The 21,765-nt window shown below is 37.9% G+C and overlaps 1 protein-coding gene across 1 annotated transcript in view; it reads left to right on the forward strand.

Moving 5' to 3' along the window:
* The window catches only part of LOC122814416 (oxysterol-binding protein-related protein 10-like), a 1,436,298-nt gene that overhangs the window by 1,179,593 nt on the left and 234,940 nt on the right, over positions 1-21,765 (forward strand). The window lies entirely within an intron of this gene.

Consider the following 21,765-nt stretch of genomic DNA (forward strand, 5'->3'; position numbering starts at 1 on the left):
GGTAAGCAAACAATAAGAATGTTGTATGATATAACAAAGTGGTATTACCCTACTATAACAGAGCCAAAAGATACAGTGAAGATACTAGCACACATACTTGTATCGCATTTTAAGCTGATAAAGGGAACCCTCTCCACTCTTACTTCATTGGAAATTACATTTTAAGTTGTTTCCTCTGCCCTCAGGTCAGAAACATATTATGTAGGCATGGATGAAATACTAGGATGCCTTATTTGTGAAATGAAAAATACCCTGGTATTTGTCCTTCTTATTTGTGAAATGAAAAATACCCTGGTATTTGTCCTTATGTATGATCTTAATAAAGCTTTAAGATGGCAAAGTCCCTAATATGTAGAAGTAGATTGATTACCCAGTCCATGAGGAAGGGCTCATAAATCCTCCAATTGCAGCTTAATCAGCCTCATTGGCATGTTTGCATCGTTGTCTGTATTGTAACTGTGGCTTTGTTTCATTGCAAGGATGGCACTTCCTCCTTACCTGGATTCAGTGCTTACCATGCCTTCATATCTGAGAATGCTGTTGAGGTATCACCCCTAAGCAAATCTCCCACAACCTTAATATTAAACCTATTGAACTCCAGCTTAGCCTTAATAAGAGTCTTTCAATTGATAGCCTGCTATACAACTGTTCATGTCCCCAACAGACCATGATAGATTGATGAATGTACTCTGTGAATTTCCTTTATCAAAAATACCTTTATATTAGGTGATTTCAGTTATCCTTCAATTAACTGGTGTACCTACACCTCTAAAGGTGTGTACATCCACCGATTCCTAGACCTAGTAAATGATAGCTACTTAGAGCAAGTAGTTATGCAGCATGCTAGAGGCCACTACCGTCTGGACGTAATCCTCACCCACATTGTCCCTAAGTATACCATGTCTTTAGTATCTCCATCTCTGGTTAAGCAGGTCCACAGATTAGTAAACTTCACTTTTTAGAGCTGTTAACCTCACAGCAGGAAACAATTGTGAATGCAAGGGGCTTTAAACATACAAACTTGTTTAAATTCTGTAACAAGCTATTTAAATTTATTTGCAATGTCACCACTCTCCATGAAGTTTCAGCTGCTGCTTTTTCATTAGAACTTTCCTCCTGCATGAAATAGTGTACATGTCTGGCAATCCCCTCTAGAACCAAAAATAACAGAAAACTTAAAAATGAAGTACCTTGATGGTCCACCACTATAAGTAAGCTCTGTAACAAAAATAAGTATCTAAGTCCCATAGTAAATCTGCCCACGTTAAAGACTTGATCAGCAAGGAACTAAAAATAACCTCTAGAAAGACCGGATCTGAAAATGAACTGCAAATGCCATCAAAAGCCAAAGATAACTACAAATCATTATTTAATTATATTAGAAAACTGAGAAATAACTCTTGGCAATGGGCAGGGTAGAACTAATGCAAACTGTTGTTCACTCTGAAGCTGAAGACCTAACTGGCATACTTGCAGGCAAGTTTAGTACTAATTTTTACACTAGAAATAGTAATTGAAATTCCACAAATCTCAGAATACCACTAACCCCCCTATGATCACCATGAAACATGTCTTGGCTGTACTCTGTAAAACTGCAAACACCCCTTTACGGCCCCAGGCAGTTTACCCACATGCCAGATTAATAATATGAGAAGTACCCTCACTGAATCTTTTATACACGTTTAACTTAAGTATAGCTACAGAGTATGCCCCAGAGTCTGGAAAACAGCTGTAGCAGTGCCTTTACACAAAGGGGACACCAACATATCCCTTGGGAATTACTGGCTTATCAGTCTAACTATCCTAATTTACAAGGTCATGGAACGTATCATATCTGACCTCTTAAACTATAATATTAAAAATTGCATACAACTGGATCCCCGCAACAGTTTAGCTTTGTAAAGGTCAGATCATGGCTACTCAGTTTGGTAAGCTTCATTGAGAAGGTTACAGAGGCAGTAGACAGTGGCTATCCAGTCCAGAATCTGGCAAAGGCCTTCAACATAATACCCCCAAAGTGGCATTGTGAATCAGGCTAAAAGAACTAAAGGTGTATTCATAGGTGGCATGATGTAGTGTAAATTGGCTGAAGAAGAGAGCTCACACAATTCAGGAGGCAGGTGCCACTTAAAAAGGTAACCAGTGTAGTAGCACAAAGCTCAATATCAAAATCCCCCCTTTTGGTATATACTTTTCTGACCGCTATACCACACATCATGACCATTGGCTAACCAGTTTTCCGAAGGACTGCAGGTTAGGTGTCATTATCCGTTCCCCACTGATATAGAAATGCTTTAGCAAGAACTGCTCCTTAGAAAATGAAGTAGTGTACAAAGAAGGGGCTAAAATCAAAGTGCAGCATATTCACCTTTGGAAAACATCCCTCATCTACAACTTGCAGCTTAACCACATTCCACAGAGACACAGTTTTCATGGACCTCAGCACGTGGTTTGACATTCCCCTCATCTTTGAGTTCCATGTCGCAGCAGTCATTAGGTAATCCTTCTGTCTGGCACAACTGATTTACAAAGCTATCTCATTTGTTCTCTGAACCAATTCTGCCAGTTAAGTACATTTCCATATAGTATGCAGTTATAAAAGCCCCAGAGGTTCCTGTTTAAAAAGATCACTGGCCTAATGATCCTTGGCTACCAACACAAACTAAAATTCCTATCCCTGTACTCTGTCTCTTATGGAGTTCTATGCCTGGCATTGCATACCATCAAAGATCCAACCCTAATGGATCTTATACCTTCACAGAACAAATGGTTGCACAAACACCAGACGCAAGGATGTTAACCTCCATCAGTGTATAATTAAAACACATTAGATGGATAGATTGATTATCTTGTGGTTGCCCAATCTGTGGAACAAATTGTCCTTGCATGTTTTAACATCACTGTCCCCTTCAAAATTAACATTGACGATTAGATGGGTGCTAGCAGGTTCATCCCTGTCCTGACCTGTTTTTCCCTCCTGGAGGTAGGGGGAACACCATGAAGATGGAATTCAGACTTGGTTGCTTTGTAGTTCCCATGATCCTATAAACCAGCCCTAGGTGATGTAGAGAATAATCATGGAACTGAATCGAGCAAAAACAGGAAACTTTCTCCATGATGTAACCCAGAGCAGTCTTGCCAAGGGTAGAGCTTGTATGTTTAACATCATAAAGTTGTTTGAGATTATGACAGATGCCCATAATGAAGGTTTATCAGTCCATGTAGCTTACCTCAGTTTGAGCGTTTGACTAAAGTGTTCAACACTGTACCTCATAAAGGACTTGTTATTAAATTTAGGGATCTAAAGGTAAATTAAGATATAAAAACTTTGGTCCACAGTTGCTTACATTATATGTGGGCATTTATACTGTATGAGTAAGACTAATAGGTCTCCTATCTTCACCATGCCCTGCTACCAATGAATTCCTTTAAGGCTCTGTCTTTTTTTTACCAAACCCAGGAAATATGTTGATGACACTTGCAGGCATTGTCCTTAAAACAACTGAAAGAGCACCTTCAACAAGAACATGTATGCAAACATTTTCAGTATGTATGGTAACGCATGCCAGCCAAGATGGTGTTTAATTTTCGTACATTAACCTCAACATAATGAGAATTAACTGTTTTTATCAATGCAATTCCAGTGCATTATTTAAATTACAATGCAGCTGTTTTTATCACTCATTTACAGTACGTGTATCATTTAGAATACATAAGAGACTGTACATGTACAAAAAGAGGAGCAATTGTGATTCAGTAAGTAATGTTATTTCATTGCTCAGCTATGATGCATAACTATTTGAAATGTCTGGACTTGGAATGCCGAGTCCAATTACGTGGGGACTAAATGGCTAAAAATATACACTTACATAAGTCTAAGATTGCCATTTCTCAGAATATTCCCTTTTCTCCGATATATGGTGATCTTGGTAAGTCTGGGAGGCTTGCCCCCCCCCCCCCCTATTGTAGGGTGCAGGAGGGTCTTGCTCCTCTGCAAAAAAAAAGTTCAAAGGTAAGTGATGTTCTGTATTCACTCTTCTCCTGTATGTTTGGTACTTTTGTTTGGCATGTTTGGGCTATGCATCGCAAATCCCAACATTTCAGTAGGGAGCTACTATGGGTCTGGGCCATGGCCCATCTCAGTTACCTGATTAACAACTTACAAAAGAAATTAAATAAAACAAATCAAGCCCACTGACCACACCTCCATTGAAATGACACTTTTCACATGAATGGTATTGTAAGAAGTGTCAAAAAGTACAACATTCTTGTATTTGGCACCCCCACTCCCTCCAGCTGTTTATTATTGGGGGCAACAACTAAAACTTGACAAATAGTAAAAACTCTCTGTGATAAAATAAGATAGTAAGATAGTTTATTTCACAGTGCTGCAATTGCCCTGTGCTTATTACTTTTTACTTCCCTTTGCTGTGGCAAAAACCTTCCAGTAGTATTAAAAATTTGATGTATTTTATTGCTGCTACTGTTTTACTGTTTAAGTTATTTATACATGTAGCATGGTTTTAGTCACTGAAAGTTTATACAGAAACATTAGACAGCAATAGTGCTGTGGAATAAACTTTATCCAGTTGCACCACTGTAATCTTTTATTGTAGTATAGTAAATAGTGAAAGCCACCCCCCAATACCTTGTAGTACCCTGGTATCTAAGGTTGCCTGATCTACCATCACGTTATTCTCCACCTGCATCATTCTGCCACAGTGATAACTATGTGTACTTTAATAATTTTGTACATTAACTTGCCATAGACAGATTATAATGGCTATTTTTCAGATGTCCACCAGCAGACCAGGAGATCAGAAAAAGGAAGTATTGAAAACAAACAAAAGAACCATTATTCTCTCCCCTTCTAACTTCACACAATACAGCTCCAGCAAATGACAGCCAATGATGTTCAGAAGCATCAGCAGCGAACAGCAGTGCAGTCTGATATTATCACAGGTGCAGGTATCTCAGTCAGACTTCAGATGGTCAGAGCATCAGGGATGAGGTTCACAGTTAAAAATGCACATAATCATCAGCAGTAAGCACCACCATTAATAGCAAACAGCAGGTAGCCTGGCAGCATCTGCTGATGAGGCCAGCAGCACTACGTTCAGTCTAGCAAAGTAGGCAAAGAGCATCCCAGACATAGATATAATCAGACAGACTATCATGCTGACAGGGCCAATTAGCCATGAGACACAGACTTTAGATCACTCACAATAACAGACCTCAAGTCATCACGTTTCGGTCTCTGCATGTTATGCCATGCCATTCCTACCTGCTTCTTTTACTTATTTTGCAGTTTGGGTAAAAGAACATGCCATATCCAATGCTCAGCAAAAAGAAGCAGCGATGGAACTTTGACAGTGACCCCTCAAGGCAATAACATCAAATCATTTGCTTGAACTCACAGACCAAACCTATTGGAAAACACGTATCTTCATTTTCTCTTTGCTAGTGTGATCTGTAATGTGATGCATGGTGTCCGTATCTTTGTCTCCTTGCTTGGTGCGAAAGTGGTAACATCTGTATCTCGGAATATGTTCCTATGCTACCCACGCAGTTAGTGTTTGTGTTCTTTTCCCCCCACTTGGCTAACACTGCCAATCCTTCCCATAAGATCCTGGATAGACTTAGCATGTCAAGTGCCATTTACTGTAAGAGGAGAGGGGTTAAGGGGACTGCCCTAGGAAGTATTCGTGACAGCAGTGCATGATTATGACGTGCTTCATCAGTGGAGATGGAGGAAGGTGGAATGTGCATGGTGCACTTAAGCATCCATAATGTAACTGGTTTGTGTGTGTATCTGTGCTTTGCATTTTGGAGGAGGAGAGCTGTGAAGATAATATTTAATATCATTTTTATCTGTAATGTTGCTGTGCATTGCTGCACAGTACCTGCCTCAACCATCCTTCCTGAGTGAGCATTTCTGTTCAAATGCATGATAGACAAAAATATGATGTGAAACCTTCAAATTAAGTGAGGAATGAAAAAATAATGTGTGTCACTAGTTCTGATTAACATTTGTCCATTTTATATGTAAGTAATCATCCACAAAGTATGTTTACTGAAAACTAAGAGCGAGAAGACTTTTTTCGTGATGGTGGAGGCCAAGTACTTGCCTCTCAACCATACCGAATTCCTTGGCATTTACCAGTTTTGAGGGAAAAATAATGGGGTGCCATGAATTCCCGAGTGGCCCCTTTAATTCCCGATTTTTAAAAAAATTGTTTTGTATTACAACTTTAAATGACATCACCACACATCACCAGCCTACAGGGCATGCGTGTCTGCTTGATGACATCTCAGCTACTGACCGTGTGGTATGTGATATTTAAATGGGTATGTGTATAATATATATAAATATACATATATATATATATATATATATATATATATATATATATAAAATGATCCAGTTAGGTATATCTGGTGGTCAGGGTTACCCAGACTCAAACCCGGTACCTTAGGTACAAGGACTAAGAGCCTAAATTGTCTACCTATACCACCACCACTTGTGAAGTCCATACTTCTCATGTTTGGCTCATAGTTTTGGTGGTCTGTTCCTCTTAAAATTTGTGGTTTTCTGGCAAATCAGTTAGAATTGATTTCACTAAATAATGATAGCCAACTTAAGTTTCAGTCTTCCTATCTGGAAACGCATGGTAACACAAAACATTTTATTTAAGCAACTTTTCTAAGATTATTATACAAGCAATGTTTAAAAATGTTCCCTGGTTTTGGGCCTTTGTCCCCCCCCCCCAAATACATTTTGGCTTTTTCCAGGTTTCTCATGCTGCATAGTTCTTCAGGGGGAGAGAAGTTTAGTGCTGCTTATTCTAAGTCTGTTTGTGTTAGTAGCACAAGAGGTAGAATACTTTCTTTTGATGCAGAGGGCTGTGGGTTCTACTCCCACAGTATGTAGATGGATTGCTGATACGGTACTGTGTTGTACTTTTAAAGGGCGTGGATGCTGCAGTCCTGAGAATGTCCCCTTTGGCGGAGATACCCAATTAACTATGAACCTGTTATCAGATTGTCATCCATTCCCTGTTGCAATATTACTAGCTTATTTCTTTAATGTAACATAGGCAATTTATTCCTTAGGGGGCAACAGGAAGTTTATTTGTAGATGAAACAATGAAATATTAAGTTGTTTGCTAGCAAGTAGATGACTTTTACTTTTGCAGAGGTTGTGCATATTTACTGATACTGGCAGATTGTAGAAGTTTGAGTAGACTTTTATGATGGAAATGTTCTGAATTGGGCAGTTTTCTCATTATTGGTTCATGCATTTTGTTTCATTGCTTACTGGAAAAATTTTCAAAACAGTAACATTAAAACGCGCTCTAACAAGTGTGTAGGTTTACCACCTGTCCTTCGTTGCGAGGGGCAGTCCCACTTTGGGCAGTTTTGTCCTACGAAAAAATCTAAAAATAGCAAATGTCCTGAGATTTTAAGACAAAAAATATTTACTAAGTTTTCTTTAATAGTTGCATAAAACAATTATTTTGTATCTGAAACATCTAAATATTATATGAAATAGCATAAGCAACTCGTATGCTACAAATAATATTTTATTTGGGCAAAACCAGTGAAGTTCTATCCTTTGCACTAGCCGTGGGTATGTCTGTCCTGCAAAATTGCGTGCTTCTACAAAAAATGTCCTACTTCGGGAATTTGAAAAGGTGGCAACCCTGCAAGTATGCTGTGTTATACAAGGAATATAATTTAATACAATCAGGAAGGTGTATCAAAGGACACATGTATGTTTTTTGTGCAAGGGACCTATGATTTGAAAACAGCTGAAAGGTAATCTTTATCCACCACTGGCCTGATGCATTTTCTTTGAATGTGGGTTTCAGTGCTGTTTCAATTAATGTGAGTTTCAAGGGCAGAGAAGTTTTAATGCCAAGTCTATTTTCATTGTGAGACTGTATTACTTTGTTTAGCAAATGTTTATTAGTATTTGTGCTATAAAATGTAAAATAAAAGTTTTAAATTGAAATTCTAATAATCATTGTAGAAGTAAAGCAGTATGCACATTAGTGTTTATGGAAAATGGGGCGAAATAGCCAAGTAATGGGACATTGTACTGTCTGCAGGGAGGAGGACTGTGTATGGGAAGGTCCCAGTCAACCATAATTTTGTGAGGGGGAGGGTGGCAAACTCAAACTGACCTGGGTGGCACAAATTCTAGCAATGCCACTGATCAGAAGGCCATGGAGAATGACTTTTGGAGGTCCTAGCAAACTATAATATTCTTTTGCTAAGATTAGAATATTGCCTACCATTAAATGCCCTACTTTTACCACAAAACCCGGGTCCACTTTTTAATTTCAAAATGCCATAATGTTGAGATTCATAAAATCAAACCCAGAATCTTGACATTATGAAATTTCAAAATCAGAAAGTGAACAGAAAAAAAAACATGTTAAAGAAGGTTTTTGCAGAGGGGCAAGCACCCCCTGCACCTCAAATATACTAACTCCGAGATTGCACTACAGTGAAGGGAATGGTAATGTTCCCGTTCCACACTGTCTAGCGATCCCCATTACCGTTGTCTTCGCTGTAGCGCAATCTCTGAGTTAGTATATTTAAGGTGCAGGCAGTGTGTGGGGCACTGCCCCCCACATGGGGAGTGCAGGGGGACTTGTCCTACTAATTTAGAAACATCTTCATCTACAGTGAGCACATCCCAATATTTTTCTATAATATATTTTATATTGGTTACATCACTAGTATAATAAATAGGTACATTCACTGTAACATTCGCCTTATGTGCCTGTCCTTGTGTAACTAACTCCTCGGCCTTAAAATTACTAGAGAAATAAGGGCAGGCTCTAGTTCCTCTCAGACTATATGTGTCAGTCAAAGCCTTGTTTATTTCCGCATCCTTATAAGACCTCTTCAACAACATGGTTCTTAAATTCTCAGCTTCAACCATAAAGCCACTATCAGAGGGATTCAGTCGGACGCCTTCATGGTCTGCCCCTTTACAACATTTTCAAATACATGTAGTGGATGCATGCTTGTTCTATGGAGCAGAGTATTTTTATAACACATTTTCCTATGTACCGATGTATTGACTAGTCCATTGTCTAATCTAATAACATCTACATCCAAAAAAGAAATATAACTCCTTGACTAACTCATGGTAAATTTAAGATAACTAGTAGTGCTATCTATAAAGCTCTTGAACTGTAGTAACTGTTCCTCATTACCATCCCAAATTAAAAAGAGGTCATCCACGAACCTCTTATAAAAAGGGACATATTGCTGAAATTCAGAACTGGGGAGCAATCCTGCATTCTCCCATTCAGCCATGACAACGTTGGCGTAGCTATTGGCACATGACGTGCCCATAGCTACGCCATCATTGTTGCAGGGCAAGGTTGGGTCACTGAACCCTTATCTATTTACTTGGAAAGTGTATTAAGACCTTTAGTCAATGACAATAGGAATATTTTGAAAGATAGCAAACAGTTTCTCTTAGATTTATACTCTCAAACTCGACCTTTAGGTGAACAGCAACATTACTTTTTTGTGACACTAGACGTAGTCAGTTTATTCACTGTAATCCCTAATGACACAGGAATAAGAATGTTAACAGAATATTTGAAGATACATTCCGACTTTTCGGATAAAAAAGTTGATCTTATAACTCTGTTACTTGAGACTGTCTTGACTAACAACGCTTTTGCTTTTCAAGAATCCATATTCTTACAGAAGGATGGCGTAGCTATGGGCACATCTTGTGCTAATAGTTACGCCAACCTTGTGATGGCTAGGTGGGAAGATGTTCACTTATATGACCATCCACTTTTCAATGAATTTGTTGGTATGTATTGCCGCTTTGTAGATGACCTCTTCCTTATTTGGTTGGGTGATGAACCCTCTTTAAAGAATTTCGTTTCTTATTTGGATAACACTACGGATTTTTTAAAATTCACCATGAATTTTTCAGATGAAACTATACCATTTTTGGATGTGGAAGTATTCAGGATGTCCAATGGCCTTATTAATACAACCATTCATAGGAAAGCCTGCCAAAGAAACAACATATTACACAGAAACAGTATGCATCCTGTACATGTATTCCAAAATGTCCTTAAAGGACAATTCATGAGAGTATCAAGGTTGAACCCACAACAAGAGTTCTATGAGAAAGGAATAGAGGACATGAAGGATAGATTTCTAGAAAGGGGCTATAAAGAAAATGAAATATTAGAAATGGTCAGAACTGTGGAGCGTCTAAGAACGAGTACTGCTAAACCTTACTTTATGGCACATGAAGGTAGTATGAAGAGTCCGAAGCCTTTAAAAACTGAAATTAGAACCAACCTCACTTTCAGTAAAATGAACTTGAAAAAAACCCTGGATAGACACTGGGGAATACTGAAATCCGATAGGGATGTCAATGAGGTAGTAGGACCAACACCACGTATAACCTACAAGAATCATCAGAATTTAAGAAGCATTTTATGTAGACCCAAACATCCGGGAAAAGTAGACCAATAAATGATAGAAACACAGTACCCTGTGGTCATTGTAATCAATGCATCTACATTAATAAAGATACCACTTTTGAGCATCCTGTTACGCTACGCACATATAACTTCAGAACTAACACGAACTGTGAAAGTAAGAATGTGGTATACATGGCCACCTGTATAACCTGCAAAAGCTATTACATTGGCAAAACCAATAGATCACTTAAGGAAAGAGTTAGGGAACATATTTACCACATTAGGATAGGTACTGAGACCAATGCCTAGCTAGACACAATACAACAGCAGGCACCAATCATAATTTTAAATTTTGTGTTATTGAACAAGTCAGCGTGGGTTTTAGAGGTGGTGATCTAATCAACAAAACCTTAGAACAGGAGACACGTTGGATTATCAGACTAAGGTCTGATAGGTCACCAGGGCTTAATGATAAAGTGCAACTCAAACCATTTTTAAGAAGTAGAAGACTACGAAGATGACTTAACCTACTATTACCTAAATAGAGTAGTAAGGTAATTTTAAAACTACGTATTGATGTCACTCTTATAGTAAATCAGTGTAAGAATCAGTCCTTGTAGACTGAATATAATTATTTTCATAGTATTAACGTTCTGAGCTTTATAGCCACAAGTAGATGTGTTCTTAGTATCAAATCCCAGGAACTGATGGACCTTTGGATATGTTCGGCTTTCTTGTTTTAGCCTTACTTCTGAGCCCATACCTCACATACTAGTATGTTTTTCATCCCCTCCTATCACCACCTCAATATATTAGTGGTTATTGGGCATAGTTTACACATGCATGTGTGTAAATATATACACATGTATATACAAGCATGCATATACGTCTATATATTTGTTCACTGTAGCTGGAATTTATTTTATGACTGAGCTAGGTACCCCATACATCAATAGATAGTTTTGTTTTATCATTAGGTACAGGCTTAGTATTGTTGCGGATTGTTTATCTCTTCACATTTTTCATTTGACCTTTTAACTTAGAATGTTGTTATATTTAGCATCAACTATGTACATGGAAGTAGTTGCTTTTTTACTAGTTAGGGACCCTATCATCTATGGAGCTTTATACTTAGGTATTATTATATGTGTGCTTTGTGCTAATTTCAAGCTTTATTGTGTCAAGTTTTATGTGTTACGCCTAGCATTCCACTATTTATCTGTTTTTATCTTTTATTTTGTATTAGTTAATGCCATCTCTGCCATGTTCAGCGAACACTTTAATAAGTGTACTCATTAATATTTACACGTTTCATTGTTTTAAATAGTGACACTTTGTGATCAATATATGCTTCTAGGGCATAATCGTGCTTACAAATACTGTCTATTTTAGGCACAGGACAGCACGAATATAGGCTCACCTTTTTTTCTCTTAGAAATTTAAACATTGTTTCTGTTGTTCAGTACTTAGATGCTTAGAACGTGCTCACCGCACGTTGAGTTACCATAGCATGAAGTTAGGTTGTACTCAATTGCATTCAGAGTTCCTACAGCACACGGCACTTTACAACTTGTAAACAGTTTGTTTTACGTGGAATCTAAGAGGTTCCTATTTGTGGAATTTTTAATCTTGGACAACAGCCTTTCACCGATATGATGAGGTCTGACTCCTTGATGAGGCACATCGCGAAATACATTATATTCGCTATGTTGTTTTGTGGTAAAGGTACGCTCACATTTTTAGTACAGTGTTCTCGCTATATTAATTTTTAACCTGATATATGCAAAGTTGCATTCGACACACCACTATCTTAGTAGAGATGCTAGATATTGAAACGCGATAAAACTTGCTGTTTATCTAAGGATTTTAATGTTTTTAACACCATGAGGAGAGAGAATGTTCAGGGTTTTTAATGAATGTAGCAACAGTTTTTTAATGATTGTAGAATGATATAGGACCAAGCACAATGCTCCTTTTATTTTTAGAATGTATCAGGGTATATGCATATTTTTACTTATTTGCATGGACATTCTGATCATTAATTGTATATTTGGATGGAAGTATTCCTTCTAAATACTGTTGCATTTAACTATGTTAACTTTTTGAGTATCTGTTCCTTTAAGACAAGATAACATGTGACATATCAATTTGTAATGTCCAATAGGAAGCTTAAGGATGGTTTAAAAATGATTCAAACAGTTTTATTCATTGTTTTAAGAGTCTGAAGAAGCCTTTGGCAAAGCTCACTCATTGGAATAAACTTTATTATTTTTTATGAATGCATCTTATTTGAAGTTCCTTTGAATCTCTGCTTTTCGTTTCATTGCCACTGGAGGGTCACACACTTGGATTTGGATTGCTCTCTTTTATGTTTACGTGAGTCTCCTGCCTCAACTGATAGCAGCACTGCATTTGGCTTTTTGAGAATATATATAATATAGTTTATTATTTTTTGAACAGTCACTTTTGCTTGTTTTTAACTGTTGTTTTATCTATGTTTCATAATGGATGTTTTTATAGTAGAAGCTTCATGAATATTTTATTGTTTAATTAATTGGTTTGAACAACACCCTGTTGTTAATTGTTGAAGCTATTTAATGACTGTGTGATGTGTATGCTGCTACAGTCTGAGGAAGCCATTCTGGTGAAAGCGCTTACTACTGCATGCAATAAAGAAGGTTTTTTATCGTTTTGGACGTTGTGGACTGCTTTCTGGTTTTGCTTTTTATTTGCCATTGCTGCTTAGTACTACTTGCTGGTGTCTGCAGAGGAATGCAGTATTTTTGTGACTTTGCGAACAAGCAGTGTTGAGTTTTACAAGCCCTCACGTTCCTCTACACAAGGTTTTTATTTTTAGGCTTGATACATTGACATAGCCAGTTAAGTGACAAATGTTGTTTGAGTCCAGTTTTAAATTGACCTAAGGTGGAAAGTAAGGTAATATCAGCTGGAAGTAAGTTCCAGGATATACTTACAGAGTTTGCAAAGAGAGAATCACCGGCTGTGTTATTAATTTTGCTAGTCTGAATTAGTAGTTTGTTAGAGGATCGAAGCGGTCTAGGATTGTTATAGGGGGTGATAATATTTTTAAGTGCAGGAGTATTGTCCGGATTATAGAGGATTTCATAGGCCATAATCAGTTGATTATACTGGATTAGGCTAGGTAGTTCAAGCCAACCAAGCTGATTTAGATTGATGCAATGTTGTGTCCTAAAAGGCAGCCCAGTGGCAAACCTGGCAATGTGGTTGTAGCAAATTGAGAGTTTGTTAAGGACAGTCTTGTTCAAATTCGAGAGTAGAGGGGATGCATACAGAAGGGTTGAAAGAAGGTGAGAGCGAACTATGGCAATTTTAGCTGGAGGGGTTAGGAAGGCTTTTATTCTGTAAAGTGACCCTAGTTTTTTATTGATGGTTTTGATAGTTTGGTTAACATGTAGGTCAAATTTGAGATTATTGTCTATGATGACACCTAATAGTTTTGTAGATGGGTCAGGGGAGATTATTGTGCCATCATTTGATTTTATGGTAAAGGTGAAAGCGGTAGTCCTACGTGTTGGTGAAAATAACAGCATTTTAGTTTTTTGGGATTTAGGATCAGACGATGTTCAGAAAGCCAGTTTTCTATTGTATTAAAGGTGGTCTGGGTAGCTGACCATAACTCTACTGGAGATGTGGCTGAGCAAATCAGAGTAGAGTCATCAGCATATTGGATACAGCTGACTTTTGGGATGACAGTATAAAGGTCGTTAATGAAGATGAAGAACAGCAAGGGCCCTAGTATAGAGCCTTGTGGTACTCCGAGGGTGTTAGGTAGAAGGTTAGAGAGTTTGTTCTGCCAGAGGACAGCCTGCTGTCGACCATTCAGGTAGGATTGAAACCATTGGAGGGCTCCAGTATCTAGACAGAATGTTTGCAGGGTGTGGATTAAAGTTGGTGATCAACCATATCGAATGCCTTGGAAAGATCCAAAAGAGGGCTGAGGATATATAATTATTGTTGCGATTATGGTTTATGGTGTTAGTAAAGGCTAGGAGGGCTGAAGTAGTGCTGTGATGAGGACGGAAGCCATGCTGAGTGTCTGCCATAAGGCGATTTTGGATTAGGTGGTGCATGAATTGTCTATGAATACATTTTTCCATAATCTTTGCAAGTGGAGAGAGTATAGCTATTGGCCTATAATTGGAGAATTCAGTAGAGCTGCCTCCTTTGTGAAGTGGGATTACATAGGATATTTTCCAGATGGTGGGAATTTTAGCTTCTACTATGGTTCGATTGATTAGTATTGAGACTGGGTAAGCAATAGCATCAGCTGATTTTTGTAGGTACTCGGCAGGGAGTTGATCAGCAGAAAGTATAGTGGGTTTTAATTTTTTGATCAAGGTACGGATAAGTGAAGTGGCAACTGGTTGGAACCTGAATGCAATAGGTTTCTAGGGGTGCTACTTTCAGGACCAGGGGAGCTAGGAGGTAGTTGGCTAGCTAGGGCTTGAATTGTCTCAGTAAAGAATTGGTTAAAACTATCAGAAACATCTTCAGGGGTTTTATCAATAGTAGCAACAGGGATTGGGGTTGAAGTTTGTCCAGGATGTAGTAGATTATTTAAACCTGCCCAAAACTTCTGAGGGTTATTTTGATTTACTGTCTGTAAATTACAGTAGTATTGTTTTTTGTCTTGTAAAATTGATTTTTTGGTTTCATTCTTGGATTGCCTGTATTTAATGTGATCTTGAGGGTCTTTAGAAGAACGCCATAAAGCCCATGCTTTGTTTCTAAGGGTAATTTTGAGTTTAGACTCTATAGAAAGCCATGGTGCAGTTTTTGCCTTGGTTCTCTTTGAACGAAAAGTTGCATGCAAATCAAGGATCTCAAGGAATTTGTTGTTAAAGTATGCTACTGCTTCCTCTAAGAGGAGGTGTTTTAGAATAGACCAATTACATGAGTTTAGTTCTTGTTGGAATTTGGCAGGGTCAAAGTTTTTATTGTTTCTAACCTTTCTGAGTAAGGGTTGTTGGGAATTAATGGTTTTGTGCTTAATTACATATGTGAGAAGGTGATCGCTTAGGCCATTAAGGAGGGTACCAGAGGTGTACAGTTGGGGGTGACTGTTTATGAGTACCCAGTCAAGTATACTTTCTTTTTGGTTGGGTTTACCTATCCTGGTAGGGGTGGATATGATTTATGTAAATGCATGCAGGTTAATATGGGTGGTTGGGGATTCTAAGGAACAGGTGCCCCAGTCTATGTTAAAGTCTCCAAGTAGTAGGGTTTTTTGGGGGTAGTGACATGATAACCAGTGCAGGATATCTTCAAATGTAGATATATTGTTACCTGGGGGAATGTACATACAGATGATATTAATGCATTTATTTTTATTAAGTTGCAATTTGGTGGCAAGAATCTCAGAGTTATTAATCTGAGGAGGTTGTATTACATCTATGGTGACATTCAACTCAGATTTATAGAGTACAGCTACCCCACCCCCCTTCCTCGAAGCACGCTCCAGCCTGTGTATGTTGTACCCAGGTGGTAACACTTCATTGTCTTTAGTGTTAGGTTTTAACCAGGTTTCAGATAAACAGAGAATCTCAGGGGAGTGGACATCCAGAAGTGCATGCAATTCATGTACCTTGTTATTAATGCTTCTAATATTGAGATGACAGACTAGGAGAGAGTTAGTTGGCCTATTAATTGTAGGTTTGTAGCTTAGATTACAAGTAGAGGGTGTATGTGTATCTGAAGTGAGTGGGCCAGGGTTGGGGTGAATATCACCACCAAGTATTAGGTTGAGTCTATACTTGGTGATGAACTACAGGAATTTGTTTATTAGTTTGTGGTAGTGTTTGGATCTAGAGCTAATGTGCCTGGGGTTGAGATGTTGATAGACTGAACAAGATGTTGGATAGGATCTGGTACTGTAAGTATGGTTGAAGGTGGAAGGATTTACAGCTGGGGTGATAGTATGCCCTTTTGGGACCTGAAATCCCGTAAGAAACTGGTTTTCATACAAGGTAAGGAGGTATGGTGTGAACAAGAGGGGGTGTGAACAAGAGGGGTAGTAAAGAGGAGTATATCATTATATGTGATTCAGCTAGTGAGTGAAGGAACTGTTTTACCTGGTGATGCAACACCAGAAGATAGATTGGTGAGGTAAAGGTACTGGAAGGGGGGATGGGAGAATGCCAAATGAAAGCTAATAGGTGCTATTAAATGTAGGTAGTAGAATAGGGGTGGGTGGAATTATTCCAGATGAAAGCAGATAAGATCTAGAAAGTGGGGGAGTGGCTATAGTACTATAAATTTAGAGGTGCTGGGGGGTGGGAGGGAATTGGGGGCAGGGAGGGGAGCGAAGAGAGCCCGAGCGTAGTGGGGCTATTGCAGTTTACAAGGTTTCCTAAGGTGTCCTAAAGCTATAAGGTAAGTATTACAGCTCTAATGTAAGAGTCAATTTACTGCAGTTACAGGGGAAGGAGGCAACCACTCAAGTAGAAACAAAGAGCCCTTTGGCTGGCCAATATGGTGACCTGCTTAATTACAAAGCACTGTAAGTGAAAGCTTAACAAATGCTTTTTGTGTAACCTACTCTGTTTAAATGTTGAAAAACACTGATTGCAGTCCTGTAGACACCGTTTTGTAGGGAACTGTAGAGTTCAGCTAGGAAAAGAGAAAAGCAGAAATCCTAGGGTAAGCATGAAGACAACAACAGGCAGTTATATAATAATGCATTCAGAAAGGTTTGGTGGGGGGTAAAGTAGCATACTTCTGAACGAACTAAGATTTATAGCTAAGAAACCTAAGCAAGAGAGCAATTCAGTAAATAAACACTTGCCAGATTTTAAAGATATACCAGAAAAACTAAATCAATTATTCACAATTGTACAACTAGAAAATTGCCAGTAAAAGCACTTCAGGTATAGCTAGTCCAAGTTATTCAAGTCATAAAAGCACTTCTTCAATGTGTGTGTGCAATTTAAACATTAAAAAACACATGCAGCAAGGAGGAGCTCTGATTATACACTTTCTCTAGGTACAGATTCAGTTTAAACACAAATATTACCACAGAAATTCAGTAAAGTCACTAGCTACTTATAGAGCCTCTGAAAAACAAAATAGAGCAATCTGTGCAGAATCAGAATTTAGCAGCAGGTCATTCAGTTACACAAAAAAACAGTAAAAAATCCATACAATGAAGAAACTTACACTGAGTCACACCAGGTCAGCCAAGGGGGAAAGAGAGAGGGAAATCCTAAGCACCTAGATTTGAAAATGATGCCTGTACTGAATTGTAGCAGTTTAACCTGTTTGAGGAAAGAGGGGGGTGGGGGAAAAGAGAAGGCAGTGGGAGTGGTTACAGTTAATACCCTGATTGACTCAAGACACCACACCAGAGATAAGTTGAAATCTGCACTCAGCACTGTGTTATTTGCACTCAGTACTTTAATGTTACTTGCACTCAGCACTGTCATTTCACTCATGTTTAGCAGGAAAGACAGACCAACAGTATACAATTTTGGGAATTTTTACAAGGGTTGCTTGTTCAAATGTCAGGCTATTGCAGTTTACAAGGTTTCCTAAGTTGTCCTAAAGCTATAAGGTAAGTATTACAGCTCTAATGTAAGAGTCAATTTACTGCAGTTACAGGGGAAGGAGGCAACCACTCAAGTAGAAACAAAGAGCCCTATGGCTGACCAATATGGTGACCTGCTTAATTACAAAGCACTGTAAGTGAAAGCTTAACAAATGCTTTTTGTGTAACCTACTCTGTTTAAATGTTGAAAAACACTGATTGCAGTCCTGTAGACACCATTTTGTAGGGAACTGTATAGTTCAATCTGTTTAAATGTTGAAAAATACTGATTGCAGTCCTGTAGACACCGTTTTGTAGGGAACTGTAGAGTTCAGACAAAGTCACACCAGGTCAGCCAAGGGGGGAAGAGAGAGGGAAATCCTTGTTAAGAACTGTAAGGTACATATAGTAACACACACACACACACACGTATTGCAGAAGAAGAATCTCACAGAACAAGGAGGCAACAGCAGAGCACTAAAGAGTATATAAGGGAATATTTGGACACTGTACATGACTTTAGAAGTGTTGCTACTACTTTTTAACTATAGGGCACAAAAACTTTCAGCAGAATAACTTGGGCAACAGTTTGAAGATATGATTTGGTATGTTACTTAAGAAAAATTTGCCTTATTTGCATATATGATTTTGTACTTGATAAATCTGTAGGTTTATAGATAAGTACTAGGCAATCAGTCTGCAGACCATTTCAAGCCTAGCCAAAAAAACGTATTCAGAAGTTCCTTCTAGCCTCATGGAGGGCAAGACAAAAAGAGACCAGGGTAGAATTTAAGGCTAGCCATCCAATTATCTAGGTTTGCCTTGAAGGTGACAAAGGTGTTACTGGAAGTTTGTTCCAAATGTGAGGAATACATTGAGATATGAATGTTGCACCAGCTTGTCTTATCTGCTGATGAAGGTTTTTTCCTTTAACCAAGTATTTTGCGATACCATTAGTTGTGTGAAGGAATAGCAGGTCAGATATGGTATCTTTCAAGGCTAGACACGGATCCGCATGGAGGAGTTTATAAGAGACTGAGTACAGACAAAGGACTGCCAGGTTCTTCTAATAAGTAAGATTTTTAAGGCCACTGATCCTTTCAGTTATGCATATCTGTGTTCTCTCTACTTGTGTATATGTTTGGACTAATGCTTGTCAAAAGGTGCATTATATTCAATATATATATATACATATATATACATATATATATATATATATATATATATATATATATATATATCCAGAAAGGGACGGGGATATTTTGGTGGTGTGAAACATTTTGAGTCTGTTTCATGTCTTTTTGGGGTATAAAATAAATGAAGCTAAAACAAAGGCTATAGCACTAAGTTATGCACCCATGCATGAATTGGTACAACAATACTTATATTTATGGGGACAAGATAAGGTAAAGTATTTAGGTACGCAGGTTAGAAAGGGATTCTGTTATGGCAGCTAAGGATGTGCAGGAAAAAAGCTAAATGAAATACAGTACAAAAACTGAGAAACTGGAAGGTCATCAGTATGGATTTGAGTTATTAGATACACTGTTGTCTTCCGGCTTTTCCCGGTTAGGGGTCGCCACAGCGGAACTCCGGTCCGCTAATGATTGGCAGTAGATTTTTACGTGCCAAGTTGCCGGCCCTGACGCACAACTTTCAGAGAAGGTACGCTTAGTCACGCATGTCTCCACAAAGAAGACGCTGTAGCTGAGAATCGAACAGGACAGCATCTTACTGAGAGGCGACAACGTTACCGCAGCACCACCACTGTATGAAAATGTTTTTAGTCCCCTTAGTGTTATATACAGGTCAGGCATATTTCCATCAATTAGAGGAGAAGTTGTCAATTAGTATAAGGTGTGGAAGAGACCAAGAGTCAAGTGGGATAAGGTTTTATGGTTACCTGATTTGAATGGGTATTTCTGAGCTATGCAGTTAAGGCTTATATCTTCATAACTCATGAAGAAGTTTATAAATCAAAGCAGAAAATGATGATGAAATGGGGGTTGTGGGGATACTTCAAAAGGTAGAAAGACTACAGTTTAGAGTTTAAGTTCTTAAGAAACACAATCATACAGAATATTATATTTATAAAGTAGCATAAAGTATTGTAAGAACTAAGCCAGTGCTGGAATGGAGAAGGGAGATTTTACTAACGTACATTTAGAAGAAGGGGTATACAAGATGCCAAGAAAGGGCTAGAATTTACTGAAGGAAATTAAGAAATGAACCAAGATATTGGGAGCAAATAACTTGGCGGTGTAATGTAGTGGTATGGGGCTAAGCAGACGTTTGAATTGCAGATTAGTGTGTGTCTTCTCTTTCAGGGATTAATAACAGAGGAAGGAATAGGGCAGTGCTGTGTGAAAAGACCAGCTTGTGTAGAATATTTAGGTGAGACTAGAGCAAAAGCTTTAGATCAAAGAGGTAACTAGTAGGGTGCATGAAATATTATACAATATGTTAAGCTGGCTGTAAGAGTCATTCAGAGGAGGTAACAAAGATTAGGAAGAGAATGGAAAGTACAAATGAACAATGGTAGGATGTATGTGTGCTTTCTAAGTGTACAACAAAGTCCAGAAGTTTAAAGATAAGTATTTGAATTGGTATTTTTGTGTCCAAAGTAGACTTCAGCATTTTTCCACAGGTAGACAACAGTTGTGTGTGAGGTGTGATGGAAAGGAAGTGGATAATCTGAAATATGCTTTTTGAGAGTGCAACAAGTTGGTAATTTTTTTTTTTTTTTAAATCCCTGCAGTGTACTTTTTCAGAAATGTTGGGAGAGCAGGTTAATGTAGCTAAGGAAACATAGACATAGTAAGGGGGTAGCAAACTACACATAAATAAAAGAATCTCTGGGAACAATACATACAGAATAATGTCAGGAGGAAGAAGTAAAATTTCAGGGAAGGCAGGATTTGAGCAATCTGTGTAATGTTAAGTTGAATAATAATTATTAAGAAAGTAACCATATAGTTATAATGCATGAATGGGAAAAATCTTTGTAATTGTTTGTTTTCTCTTTTATAACTGCATGCACACCCATGTTACTGTGTAATGTGTGAAGTGAATAAAGGTATTTAAAGAAATGAAAGAGCCCAACACTGAGCCCGGTTGTACACCACTGATTTTTTGCTTTCAGAAGCAGGCCTTTCAAGTCTTGTCACATTGGTTCTGTCAGAAAACAATGTAGCTATCCTGTGAGCAATAAATATAGATTTATATGTAGTTTTACAAGCATAAAAGTAATCCGCTTGAGTCACTTATGTTTGTGATATATATATATATATATATATATATATATATATATATATATATATATATATATATATATATAAAATACATATTTGTGTGTTTCTTTATATGCATACACAGATAATGAGCATACATGTATGTTTTTAGTCATTGTTATGGACCATACACAATATTTTTTCTGTTTTTGATGTCTTAGTGTCATCACTTAGGTATTTCCTTATGTGTGTACCATAGGTTCATATGTTGACCAAAATTGCATTATTTCCTTTCAGGTAATGCTTTCCAGTCTTTCCTTTAATAAATAATTTCATTTCATTCATTTTTATGTATGTATTTTAATTTTTTACCCAGACTATGCTGGTGGCATAGAGCGAGAAAGGTTTAACTATGGTCCAGGTGATCTGATTTCAAATAGGAGTTAATTTGCTTGATAGCTTAGGCAGGGAAGATGGATATGCCCATGCTAGGGAA

The sequence above is a fragment of the Protopterus annectens genome, chromosome 10.part0, assembly GCF_019279795.1.
Source record: "Protopterus annectens isolate FY-2018-M chromosome 10.part0, PAN1.0, whole genome shotgun sequence".
Lineage (NCBI taxonomy): Eukaryota > Metazoa > Chordata > Ceratodontiformes > Protopteridae > Protopterus > Protopterus annectens.